Genomic DNA, 14,383 nt, shown 5'->3' on the forward strand with positions numbered 1-14,383 from the left:
ACGGCGCTTGTCCGAGGCTTCTTTAGTTCTGTCCTGAAGCAACTAATCACACTAAAAGGGGGGTTAGCCCTATTAGTGGTTTGTTCTTTTCGTCGCCTTTTACGACTGGCAGAACATACCGGAGGCCTATTCTTTTCCTGGGCCTCCACGGGAATTATTATTATTATTATTATTATTATTGTCATTAGGATTATTATTAGTATCATCAATCAGATGTAGACAATTTACTGGAGTGAGCAAAGCTGATGAACAGTGTAGCACTAAATTTTTACATTATGAACTAATTTGTGTATAGTGTGTGTAGTATGTGGAGTGATGAGTGTTGAGAAGTGAATGAACAGGGTACCAATACTTTTTTACATAATAAAATAACTTTTTTGGAAGAATGTTTACACAAAACAGTATTGTGCACTAGGGATAACTCAGATGAGTTTCACTGTTTTAAACTGACTTTCCTGGCATTCAGAAGATGGAGGCTCAATCCATTCCAGCCATCTTCATTTAGGTCATGGCCTCCATAAGTAGCTTCAGGTGAATGTGGGGATGGTTCCTATGATAAACCTACAGTCAACTATCTATCACATACATGTTAGACTGGACCTTTAAGTGTGAAATTGCATGTGTGTGTATGGCTTATGTTTTAATTCTTAAACTGCAATGTCATGGGGGACATGCTGGTGCTGCTGCCACTTTAAACAAACTGGATAAGTTACAAATTCTTTGATCTACGTGTACATACATACTCCAGAAACCATCATATGGTGTGTGGTAGAGGGTACTCTGTATCACTACTAGCCCTATCCTTTCCTGTTCAACTCACAAATAGAATGGGGGAGAAATGACTGTTTATATGCCTCCCTATGAGCTCTAATTTTTGGTATCTTATCTTCATATTCCTTATGCAAAATATATGTTGGTGGGAGTAGGATTGTTTTGCAGTCAGCTTAAATTCTGTATCTCCAAATTTTCTCAATATTGTTCCATGAAAAAAACATCGTCTTCCAACAAGGGATCCCCATTTGAGTTCCCAGCACATTTCCATAACCCTTGCGTGTTGTTTGAACCTACCGGTGACAAGTCTAGCAGCACGCCTCTGAATTGCTTCGATGTCTTCCTTTAATCTCTCATGGTGTGGATCCCAAACACCTGAGCAGTACTCAAGAATAGGTCATACTAGTCTTCCCTATGGGTGAACTACACTTTCCTAAAATTCTCCCAGTAAACAGAAGTTGACCATTTACCTTTCCTACCACAATCCTCAGATGCTCTTTCCATTCCACATTGCTTTGCAACATTACACCCCAGTATTTAAACGATGTGACTGTGTGAAGCGGGACACTACTAATGCTGTTTCTGAACATTATGATTTGTTTTTATACTCATCCGCATTAACTTACATTTTTCTACATTTAGAGCTAGCTGCCATTCATTACACCCACCAGAAATTTTGTCTGTCATCTTGTATCATCATACAGTCATTCAAAAATGACATCTTCCCATAAACCATTAGATCATCATTAAACAATTGCAGATTGCTCCCCACCTTGTCTGCTAGATCATTTATGTACATGGAAAATAATAGTGGTCCTATCACACTTCCCTAGGTCTTTCCAGATGACACCCTTGTCTCTGATGAACATGCACAATTGCGGACAACATATACTGGTTTCCATTACTTTAAGTGTTTGATTGCCGAATTTGGTCCCTGTGGCAGTTGTGGATGATGACCATGACCTACTTTGAAATGAGACTTTCTGTAATGTGTACAAAATGTACTTCTTTGTGTTTAGTTGTGAATCCATGTAGAAAAGTTACCACACAACTATTATCAAATAACTGTCTGAGATCTCTTCTTTGTTGTTTGACGATATTCAGATTTTTTACCTTTGCTGATTAGGAATTATGTGTATTACAGGTTGACCAAGTTGTGGGTGCAGCACATTAGCATCAGTGGCTGATATAAAGGAAAAGAACACAGTGGACTTTGGGAAACACAGGATTAAAATTATCACAAGGTAGGAATTAACTACTTTTTTGTAATGTTGCCCTGAGCTGTGGTGCATGAAATATGGTGTTAGGTGTAGTAATCAGCATCGCTGTCTGGCATGCTGCTGGTCTTCAGTTCAACCCCCAGTGCACAGCAATTGTTTGTTATTTAGTATTTTTCATTTCTGGAAGGTTCTTGAAATATGTTTGAAATGCTTGTACATTCTGGAATATTTGTTGTTTGTATAAATACCAGCATTTCAGAATATTCAATGTTTGTAGAAATAGCTCCACTGTCCATCCAGAAGTTCGGTTCTGCTGTGACTGAATGTTGGTGTTCTTAATCAACATGCTTTCAGTGCCAAATGTAGTATTTCAGTGATGACTCAGCTTTTGTATTTGGACTTCAGTGTGGTTATGGTGTAACATTCTTTGGTATAAACATCAGGTACTTCAGAACACCTATATCACTGTGGCTCCAATTAGGCAATGTAAGAGCTGTTGCATTCATGGGCAGGAATTAGAATAGAAACAGCACATCATTCCCATGGGGTCTATATATTCATGAGACCAATAGATTCCAAGCCAGCTGTAAGTTAGCTGTACATCAGGCATCAATCAGAGTTATCCAGAGATACTGGTCAAGACTTGACAAAATGGCTGAAAGAATTTGATCGAGACAAAGAAACAGAAAGAAACTCAAATGCTGGTATAAATTCCAGGCCAAACTGAAGAAAACCTTTGGTGAAAAACAACAGCAAGTCTGCTTAGCAGAAGAACCATTAAAGAATAGGGCCCAACATCATGCTGAAACAACAGTCATTCGTACAGAAGGTTTTGGCCATTTGCTACATTGCTAATCTGAATATGACAAGAGCCGACAAGATCTTACATTTTAATAAAGGAGTCACAGAAGACATGAACCAAACTATTTTGGTAAAGAATCTCACAACAACAGAAGAATTCATCAAGTGGTGCCAGTACATTGAAGGCATGCAACTGAAAGAAATCAGACAAAAGAGGTATGTTCGACTCGTGGTCTCTATGCCAGGTATGGATGACCACCGTGACCTTACTTCTCTCATACACCAAGTTGTAAGAGAAGAGATACAGCATTTTATGGCAGCCAGAACTGTCGAACTGAATACCCAAGATATAGCGCTCATGAACATTGACCTTGTGTGTAAGGAGGTAATAGGGAATGTTGAAGAATGTTGGCACTGATCTTCACCACCAGTTGAATGCAGCATGAATAATGGACTTACCAACTGGGATGTACTTTTTTTATTTTTTTTTTTTTATTTTATCGTACGGCTACCCCCCCCCCCCCCCCGCCCCCCCCCCCCCCCCCCCCCCCCCCCGCCCCGCCCCCCAGGTCTGGTAGGCTGTTCGCTGGGTGCCTGTCTTTCAAGTTGATGCCACTTCGGCGACCTGCAGTCGATGAGGATGATAGGTTGATGATGAGGACAGCACAATACCCAGTCCACCCAGTCGTGGGTGGAGAAAATTCCCCAACCCAGCCGGAATTCGAACCCGGGCCCAGAGGATTGACAATCCGTCACGCTGACCATGGATGTACGTTACCACCACCAAATGACAACCCAGCATGTAACCAATGCAGGTACAACCAACCCCTTTGCCAGGTAAAAACTCTGGCAGAACAACAGGCATTTGGGAACGGAGGACAACACACCAATCTAGTTACACTGTGAATACATTGTGTGTTACAGCAGAGAAAGAAGATAACTGTTCAATGACTATTATGCCAAAAGATGTCAACCATCAACAACAGTCCTATTCACACCAGTCAGCTGCAGATGATTATAGCTAAACTGTGGACCAAAGAACATCACTTCACCATGGATAAAGTCGCTCCCCAACATGCCATAGCTGTTCCTTGTTGCTGTGCAGAGTTAACAGCTGCTTTCTGAATCACCAAATTCAGGGAAACTAAGCCAGGTGACCATCAGTGGAGGTAAGGCTGCCACACATGAAAATCCTCCATGTACAACAATTACCGAGATGACAGTAAATCTCATTGACGGCCATACAGTCTAGATGTTAATCAACTCAGGGGCTTTTTTTAATAATGTCATATACGTATTGCCATCAGCTAACGAAGACTGCTTCGTGATATGAGAGTGATTGTGCTGAAGATTGGAAATGGGAAATACATTCAGCCAACAAGAGCAAGTATTGCAAGACTAACTACCAACCACAGAACACAGCCCTTCAAATTCGTCATTTTAAGAGACTGTAGCTATGATATAATTCTTGGATGGGATTCTTGCAGCTGTCATAAACAGTGAGAGACTGTGAAAAGTTGATGAAGACATTCCAGCAAGCACACATAACCAAGACTGCTCTGGGTGGTTGTTGCCGTTAAAAAGATTGTAATGTCTTGTTCATCACTAAGACAATTCCAGTCTTCATTTGAGAGACTCAGTTAGGTTGTGAAGCTTTTGTCAATTACAAAAAGCTACCTAGCTCACAAAAGAAATTTATGTGAGCATAGTAAGTGGTCAAGTAGAACTATTATGAGCAACCATAACTCATCCCTAAAGGTATGTGCATAGGAACAGCTGAACCAGAATGGGAAGGGCTGTTTAGTGTCAACAACGAAGAACCATGCTGCACCTCCACTACAGAAAACACAGGAGAGGATGCTACTACTGAACTGCCAATAGGATCTGGCCTCACCAAGAACAATGTTGGCAAGTGATAGCCATCCTGCTTTAATTTTTGGATGCTCTGAAATCAGAAATGAAGATAAGACATACTAAGAGGCACATGGTGGAACACCATATCGACAACCGTATCGACACAGGACTATACACCAATTAATCAGCATTCATATATATGAAGGACATGGAGAGAGGTTATTGGCAAATCAAGGTTGACAAAGCTGACTGGGAAAAGATGGGAAAACACTACCTTCATAACTGCTGACAGCCTCTATGAGTTTAAAATTATGCCGTTTGCACTATATAATGCTCCAGCCACCTTTGAACATATGATAGGTAACCTGCTTCAGCACGATGGGTGATGTGCCTTTGCTACAGACACTGTTGTTTCTGAGTATCTATTGCACGGTCATAATCCTGCTGAGCTGCTCGATTGGCGGCAACTGTGAACCCTGCTTCATTTTCTGATGGCGGCCCCTCCCGCAACCCACTCCTGGCTGTCCCAGCATTACGCACCTGGCACAGCTGTGTGGGTCTGCCTTTACAGGAGTACTGTGGCTTGGACACCGGCAAAATAGAGATGGGCCCCCTCCACGCCCGCACCAATGTGGTGACCAAACCAAAAGTTCTACTGTCACCTCCGTAAACATGTTAGTTATCTAGTAAGTGGATCACAGGATGCTGGGCTGTGATGTTATCCGTGCGTCTAGGTAAGACTACTCATTAACACGGTCCATCAGGTGATAGATAGTGGATGAAACGCAAGTGAGGGTAGCGATTTGAAGAGCAGAGGGAAAAAACTGCCAAGGCTCGTGCCGTGGGAAAAAAACCTCTGTGAGTGGATGAAACGCAAGTGAGGGTAGCGATTTGAAGAGCAGAGGGAAAAAAGTGCCAAGGCTCGTGCCGTGGGAAAAAAACCTCTGTGACAGTGGGATGGGTAGTAAGAACAGTAGTGGCTTACTAGCTGCGATAGTTCATGCAAGGTTGGATTTGTTAGTATGGGTATCATGCATCGTTACTGTGGCAAGCGATGGTAATGTATCCCAGTTGCTGCAGCCGCTACATTCCTGGAATAATCAAGATCGTTATACAGTAGTGGGAGATCGCCATAGGTCATCTCACTGTGTGGGGGATGTGTGGAGCTTGTCTGCATGCAGTGTATGGTACGGCTTCCCTGCGTGGTGCCAGTTACTCAGCAGTGTATTCCAGCTGGATATCCAGTAATGGCGTCTGATTAACAGGGGCTTACCTGTACCGTTATGTTTGCGTATGCTCGGCCATAGATGTTAGGTCCTTACAAGTATGTCTTTTGGTCTTTTATGTTTCCATCTATGGTTGTGGTCGTAGTTCCCCAGATTCAGAATAAACGGGTTCTGCGAATGTCTGGAATTTCTGTATAGTCTTGTGGTGACTTTGTGGATTACCTCCATGAGAGTCTCAAGTCGGTATTCCCGGTGAAGGTCCGCGATGCGTGTGTATCATGGAGCATTGCTTATGATTTTGAGTACTTTGTTTTTTATGAGCTGCAGACGGCGCAGGCGTGTAGGCGCAGCGTATCCCCAGACAGGAGCTGTGTACGTCATCGGGGGTCGGATAAGTGTCATGTACATGGACCTCGACACCCTTCTGTTCAGTGTGCTACACTTGTTGAGCATAGGGTAGAGCTGTTTGACCCTCGCGCTAGCTCGGTTGGTCATGTGTTGTATGTGGTCCCCCCAGAGTAATTTCTGGTCCAGCCAGACACCGAGGTATTTGACTTTCTCACGGAAATGTATTGGGCGTGCATGTAGAGTTATTGGTCTGCAGTATCGGTGTTTGCGCAATTGCTTCGGTCTTCTAGTGAACAGAATGGCTTCGCACTTGTCGATGTTTACTCTAACACGCCATTTCTCCAACCAAGGCTCAGCCACTCTGAGTGCAGTCTGTAGGCGTGACGTAATGTTTGATGGTTTCCAATCTTGCGCGAGGATGGCTGTGTCATCCGCGTAGATTGCCATCGTTGTGCTGTGTGTGGCTGTCGTGTTGATTGTTTTCCCTGCACGTCAGTGTTGAAACTCCTGTCTGTGAGGTATGAGTGTATTAGATGCACCAGCCTGTCGGGGAATCCCGCGTTGCTGAGTTTGCGAATGAGGCCGTTGTGCCATAGACGGTCGAAAGCCTTTTTGATGTCCAGGAACACCGCCCCTGTAGCTTTGTTTATGTTGAAGCCATGTGTTATATGTTCAACAACCCGTAAGAGTTGTTGTGTTGTGGAGTGGTGATTCCTGAAGCCGAATTGCTCCAGTCTCAGGATGTCATTTGTTATGCAGTGCATAGTGATGCGTTTGAGAATCACCTTCTCAACAACCTTACTGAGCGAGCTCAGAAGGCTGATGGGTCAGTAATTTTGGTCTTTCCCCGGCTTCCTGAACATCAGGACCTTGGCCGTCTTCCAAAAGGCGGGGAAGTGTTGGTGTTTTAGTATGGCATTCGTTATGTGTGTTAGGTAAAGTGCTGCCACCACAGCCAGTTCTGGTCTGGAGCACAGGTGGCAATCTGCATCCACTTTCTCCCCCTTCCGGTGACCACAAGGCCCCAGGGCTAGTACCATTGGTAATTGTCGATGGCTTCCCACAGATGCCCAGGCACTACCTTCTGCATCTGCAGTGATTAGGGGTACTCTACAGCATCTACACCTCCAGTGACATCACGATTGACACTGCTGAATACCCTCCCTTCCCAAAACCAGTCAGAGGGTCTGGGTCTTCACCCATCCCCCCTTCTACCCCCCACCGCCCATGGGACAATCATTTTGGGGAGACAGGGGGGAAATCTTGTATTAGACACTGTAGAAACTGAATGCCCACTGGAGTCCGACCCCCAGCCTCCAATGGTCTATGTTGTGGGTGTATCTTCCAGACAGTTTTCACTTTTGTCAGTATCTGTGGTTCTAACACTACTCTGTGTCCATATACATGAAAAAATACACAAAATATTCTATATTAGACAAATAACAAAATTTGTTTATAAGCCTGAAAGACACCAGTTTAATTTCCTGGGAAAAAATAATGGATTACAGGTATAACACATTTTTTAAACAATTATGAATTAATTCATGGAAGCTGTTCTCAGTCACCCATTTCTCGTGAAGTAAAATAAAAATTACTAAAATTCTCAATCTTCACTTAATTACTCCAAAAATTATGCCTTCCCTGATGTTTATTCGTGTTAGAATACTACATTTAATTCATTTTCTTTGAAGGCATCATTATTTTACATCACTTAAATAAAAACAAGTGTCCCAGGTTTTTACTTCATGAATTAGTTAAGCATTATACACGGTCCAGTCACATTAATGAGACCACTGCTTGTGTTCGATGTCAAAGTGCGATAACCAGTTGCAGGCAGCAGGTGGCAGCACTAGCAGTGGAGGGTATGTAAAATGTGTCTGGGATTCAGACAGCAGTGCAGTCGTTATTGTAATGTGTACATTGAGCAATTTATTTGACGTCCCAAACTTTTGGGCCAAGGGTGGAAGCATTTCCAAAACTGCTTAGTTTGTAAAATGTTTGCATGCCGCCACGGTTAAAAGGTACTATGCATGGCAAAATGACGCCATCCAAAACTCGCGCTGCGGTAATTGTGGTGCACCAAGGTCCATTGATGACAGGCTTGAACAACAGCTGCGGAGATATGTACTAGCAAATAGATGTGCAACTATTAAGCAGCTGACCACCTAGATGAACCCGGGGCTACTAATAGTGTCTCCTCAATGAATATTCTGTGTATGGGCCTATGCAGCAGGCACCTGTTTGACGTTTCTGTGGCGACAGCTGTTCATTGGTGATGAAGGCTGGAATTTGTGCACCAATCCTGCAACTGGATGTCCACTGAGTGGTGACAGGTACCCTTCTCAAATGAGTCACGTTTTATACTCCACTTGTTTGGAACATCTGAAGACAGACAAGGTGGCAGCAATTGTCAGAAGGGTCCAGGGCAGAGGAAGGAGTCTTATGGTCTGAGAAATTTTCTATGGCATTCCCTAGGTGATCTCATTCTTCTGGAGAGTGTAGTGGATCAACAGAAGTATGCATCTATACTTGAGGGCCGTAACCACCCCAGCATGCAGTTTGTTTTTCCTCAGCATGATGGCATCTACCAGCAGGACAATGCAATATGTCACACAGCTCACAGTGTATATGCATGGATGAAAAGAGCACCAGGTAAGTTTACCATACTCCCGTGGCCACCAAACTCTGCGGGTTTAAACCCAATCAAGAATCTGTGTTTCACCTGCGAAACTTAGTGCAGTTGGCTGTGGCACTCAAGTTGGCATGGCTCCACGCCTCTGTCGATACCTTCCAGCACCTCACTGACTCACATCTTGCAAGTTTCACAGTGATCCGCACTGCAAATGTGGTTATTCATGTTTTTACTAGTAGTCACATTACTGTGATTAGACAGTGTATTTTTATGAAAATAGAATGTGCAATAATACATATTTGATCAGCTGTTAAATAGGCTAGGATTTCTTTCAACTTACTATTCACAGTGCCATGAATTACGTATATTACTCAACTATTGCCTCAGATTTTGTAGGTGTCTCACCACAATAAAAAGCATATTTGCCATCACATAGTTAGATGCCATCATTTATTCACGTATACCGGTACATTCTTATTAAATTCTTCCCTTATAGATCTGTTGACTGAAGAAGTGCTGAAAAGACAGAATCCTTAATCTTCACTGCTTCACATAATAATCAACATCTACATTCATGTACATAGTCTGCAAACTGCCATATGATGCATGATGGAGGGTACCATGTACAACTACTAGTTATTTCCTTTTCTCTTCCACTCACAGATAGAGTGAAGGAAAAATGACTGTCTGTATGCCTCCATAGGAGCCCTAATTTCTTGTGTCTTATGTTCATGGTCCTTGTGCAAAAGCTTCAAATGCCGCTCTCTAAGTTTTATCAGCAGTGTTCCTCAAAAAGCACATCACTTTCCCTCCAGGGAGTCACATTCGAGTTCCCAAAGCATCTTTGTAAAACTTGCATGATGTTTGAACCACTGGTGACAAATCAAGCAGCCCACCTATATCTTCCTTTAATGTGATGTGGTGCGGATCCCAAACACTTGAACAGTACTACTGGAGAATAGATCGCACTAGTGCCCTATAAGCAGTCTCCTTTACAGATGAACCACCCTTTCCTAAAATGCTCTCAATAAATCGAAGTCAATGATTCACCTTCCATACCACAGTCCTCACATGCTCGTTTCATTTCATATTGCTTTGCAGTGTTATCCCCAGATATTTAAATGACATGACTGTGTCAAGCATGACACTATTAATGCTGTATCCGAACATTACGAGTTTTTTTTTTTTTTTTCCCTGCTCATCCACAATGACATATTTTTTTACATTTAGATCTAGCTGCCATTCATCACACCAACTGGAAAGTGTCTCTTCGTCATCTTGTATTCTCCTACCATCACTCATCTTCCACCCTTCTCATACACTACAGCATCAACAGTAAACAACCACAGATTGCTGACCACCCTGTCCACCAGATCATTTATGTATATAGAAATAATAGCAGTCCTGTCACACTTCCCTGGGGTACTCTTGATTATACCCTTGTCTGTGATGACAGTTCAATCCTGCGTGCAGCCATCCTGATTCAGGTTTTCTGTGATTTCCCTAAATCGCTCCAGGCAAATGCCAGGATGATTCCTTTGAAAGGGCACGGCCAACTTCCTTCCCCATCCTTTCCTAATCTGATGAGACTGATGACCTTGCTGTTTGGTCTCTTCCCCCGAACAACCCAACTATACTCTTGTCTCTGATGAACATCCGCCATCGAAGACAACATACTGGGTTCTGTTACTTAAGAAGCCTTCTAGCCACTCACATATCTGGGAACCTATTCCATACTCCTGTAACTTTGTTAACGGTCTTTAGTGGAGCACCGTGTCAAATGCTTTTCAGAAATCTAGAAATATGGAATCTGCCTGTTGCCCTGCATCCATAGTTCACAGTGTATCATGTGAGAATAGGGCAAGCTGAGTTTCGCACGAGTAATGCTTTCTAAAACTGTGCTGATTTGTGGGCATAAGTTTTTTGGTCTATAGGACATTTACTATATTCAAAGTCAGAATATGTTCAAGAATTCTGCAATAAACCAATGTTAAGGATATTGGTCTGTAATTGTGTGGATCTGTTTTTAATAGCCTTCTTATGTATGGGAGTCACCTGCACTTTTCTTCGGTCACTTGGGACTTTGCACTGGGCATGAGATTCATGATAAATGCAATAGAAGTAAGGGTCCAATGCCTTAGAGTACTCTTTGTAAAACCAAATTGAGTTTCCACCCATACATGGTGACTTACTTGTTTTCAACTGTTTCAGTTGTTTCTCTACGCCAAGGATGCTTATTATTACGTTGTCAGATGATGCCATGTTTTTACATTCTTTGGCGTGAATGGTTTCTTAAATGCGAAATTTAAAACTTGGTTTTTCGTCTTTCTTAGTGATTTTACATAGGACCAGAATTTTCTCATGTTGTTGGCCACTTCTTTTGCTAAGGTGTGACAGTGGTAGTTGTTGTGTGTTTCACGCATAGATCTTTTTACAGACACACGACACACTACTAACCTTTGTCTGTTGTCATTTATGCATTCTCTTTTGAACTGATAGTGAAAAGCCTTTACAGCCTCAGCATTTTCTGAATTTTGTTGTTAAACCATGGTGGGCCGTTTCCTTCCTTAATCCATTTACTAGGCACATGATAGTTCATAGCATGATTTACCATCTGTTTAAACTTTGCCCATAGTTCTTCTGTGTCCGCCTTATTGCAACTAAAATGATGTCAGTTCATTGTCTATATGAGATGCTAACAAATGCTTATTTTGTTTCTAGCAGAAATACTCTCCCAGCCTTCTTGACCAATGTATTAACTTTTGTAACCATAACTGCTATGGTGACATCATAATCACTAATCTCCATGTCTGTACTGATGCCATAGATAACATCTGGCCTGTTCATAGCTACAAGCTCTAAAATATTTCCATTCTTTGTGACTGCCAAACTAGCTACACAAGACAGTTTTGGAAAACTCCTCAAGAGCACTCCACAAGACTGTCTGTAGCCCCTGCAATGAATCCTTAGATGCCCCAGTCTATACTCAGTAAGCTAAGTCACCTCTATCTAGTATTGCACAATCTAGGTGTTTATGCACTATTGGCTGTAGACTGTCTTTGAATGACTCTTGAACTGTCACAGCAGTTTTCGGTAGCTAGTAAAAATTTAGTTGCACCTAGACTTGTTTTACGTGACCAGATGACCACTTCACACTCAGTTTCGATCTCAGTAGAGATAATATTTTCATCAACCCCAATGAACACTCCCCCTCCACTGATACCTATACATGTACACAAATGGAACTGTGTTCTTTGTTCCTCAGCACTTTTCATCCTCATTACTACTTCATTACCATAATGAGTACATATATTCAATCATTATTTTGTCCACAGCTCATGGTCTAGTGGCTAGCATTGCTGCCTCTAGATCACAGGTTCCCGAGTTCGATTTCCATCTGGGTTTGGGATTATCTCTGCCCGGTAATTGGGTGTTTGTGTTGTCCTCATCATTTCATCCTCATCATCATCGTCATCATCAATATTTGTGACAGTGGCTACATTGGACTGTGAAAAAAACTGGGACTTTGTATGGGTGCTGAAGACTGCGCAGAAAAACACCCCACTCCATGTCGCTCCACATCAACAAAACAAAGAAACTTCACTCTTCCTTCACATAAAAGACAAAAGATTACTGATTAAAAGCTTTACTTTACTTCAGATAACACATTTCTCTAGACACCAGCCTGAAGGGCTACTCCATGACAATTATGTCTTTTTATTAAACCTCACTCTAAGCAATAGTACTTAAATATTGTTAGTTCTCTTTACCTTAGTCTGAAGTGCAATCTGATGATGTTTTTATGAAACTGAAACATTACTATAGCAAACTGATTTTTACTTTGATTTAAACCAATGACTTTAAATTCAGCCTCAAACATTTACACAAATAGAACTGCATTCGTTGTTCCTTGAGGATTGTTGCTGTATCAATTGCTCATAGCATACTTAACTTTACAAACCATTTAGCTAGAATCAATCCTGTAGTTATTTACACAAATTTTTCAGCATTACTAAATCCAGGTATAGACAAAATATTCTTTCATAACATTTCTAGCTGAAAAAATCTTTTGCTTCCATCATCTCATATAGTAATAATATACACCAATACACAATATTTTAATAATTATTGAAATAACACACATTTATGTACTCTTCAATTAAATTCAGCAAAAAATAATTGTCTTTTTTGCATTCTGTAAGTGGTACAGAATAAAAATAAAATCTCCTATACTCTCTCCTATCTTTCATTATATGAGCATGGTTTTTACGCATATGGAACTAAGCTTTACCAAAAATTAAATTTTCCATTCACAGTAACTCACTTGTGCCTCTCCCCCTTTGAGGAACACACTGGCACGATCCTGTGTGTAGTTTTTCTGAAGCCGAGTAGTAGTGCATTTAATACAAAATGACCTACAATGTGCACTGACAGTGATGGATAGAGGATGTATGAAGAATAAAATGATTATCTCACCAGGTATACTACTTTCACAGCCTAATACAATGCAACAGGCTACCCAGATAACTAGTGACTAAAACATGTCAGAGGAGAGACCAGAAACATTAGAGAAGACAGAAGCAGTTTTAGCCTTAGATTTGGGAACGGAACCCTAAATGCAAGAGACAAATAACCATATTTGGACAGAATCCAACAGGAAAGATGTGAGAAGCAATTTACCAATAAAGAAAGTATGGACATACTCAACTGGGAAAGGCACTACTCGACACATAGTGTGTTCACTAAAGAGTAGTGAACCCCATATCTGTTCATGGATTAACAATTAAATTGACCCCCTTGCCTTCCATCTAGTTTTGCAACATAGGGTGAAATTCCACATTTAATTTTCAAGCATTTGCATGCAATGCACCACAATATCTTCAAACATACCACAGTTTTCAAATAAACTACATTGTACACAACATCTACAGTGAAAGATACCTTTTGCACATTTACCTCAAAACCACTTTCTACAATATACTTACTTTGTTCCCAAATTTAAAAAAAATTCTGGTCATATGTGTTGCTGGTAATTTAACAACAGATTCGCTTACTGTAGCGACTGTCTCCTTCTTTACCTGCCCACATTCCACTTCAGCATTATTTACATTAGCCTTTACTCATTTCTCTTTATTTACCTAATTGCTAAGTACACTAGCCTGCAATTGTTCTCTTTTGTATCTTTTTATGATTGATTCCTCTGTATCTTGGTGCACTGAACCCAAAAATGACCTTAATTCTGTTCCATCATGTCAGAATGGTTTGCAAATTATGATTTGCCAAATGTAGTATATGTCAAAAAATATCACAAATACAAGACTTAATGACAGAGGGAAATAGGTCTGATTAATATAAAACATATTACTTTGCTGCATATGATAGACAATAATATAATATAATACAGAAAACAAAAAAATCACAATTTTAGTCATTGTGTCAACATCTCTTTGAACCAGCCATGCACTGTTTGAGGGTTTTCTGTGCATCTGCTTTCTGGGATCATCTCGATGTAACATCTAGCAATAGTCCAC

General features: G+C 41.3%; 1 protein-coding gene across 4 annotated transcripts in view; it reads left to right on the forward strand.

Annotated features, from left to right (window-relative positions):
- Positions 1 to 14,383, forward strand: part of LOC126470533 (tRNA:m(4)X modification enzyme TRM13 homolog) — a 150,494-nt gene that overhangs the window by 37,298 nt on the left and 98,813 nt on the right. For all 4 annotated transcript variants that reach the window (XM_050098456.1, XM_050098455.1, XM_050098458.1 and 1 more), the window contains one exon: positions 1,916 to 2,015. The gene's annotated coding sequence lies outside the window, so the exon portion shown is untranslated. The remainder of the gene's footprint in view (positions 1 to 1,915; positions 2,016 to 14,383) is intronic.

This window comes from Schistocerca serialis, chromosome 3 (assembly GCF_023864345.2).
Source record: "Schistocerca serialis cubense isolate TAMUIC-IGC-003099 chromosome 3, iqSchSeri2.2, whole genome shotgun sequence".
Lineage (NCBI taxonomy): Eukaryota > Metazoa > Arthropoda > Insecta > Orthoptera > Acrididae > Schistocerca > Schistocerca serialis.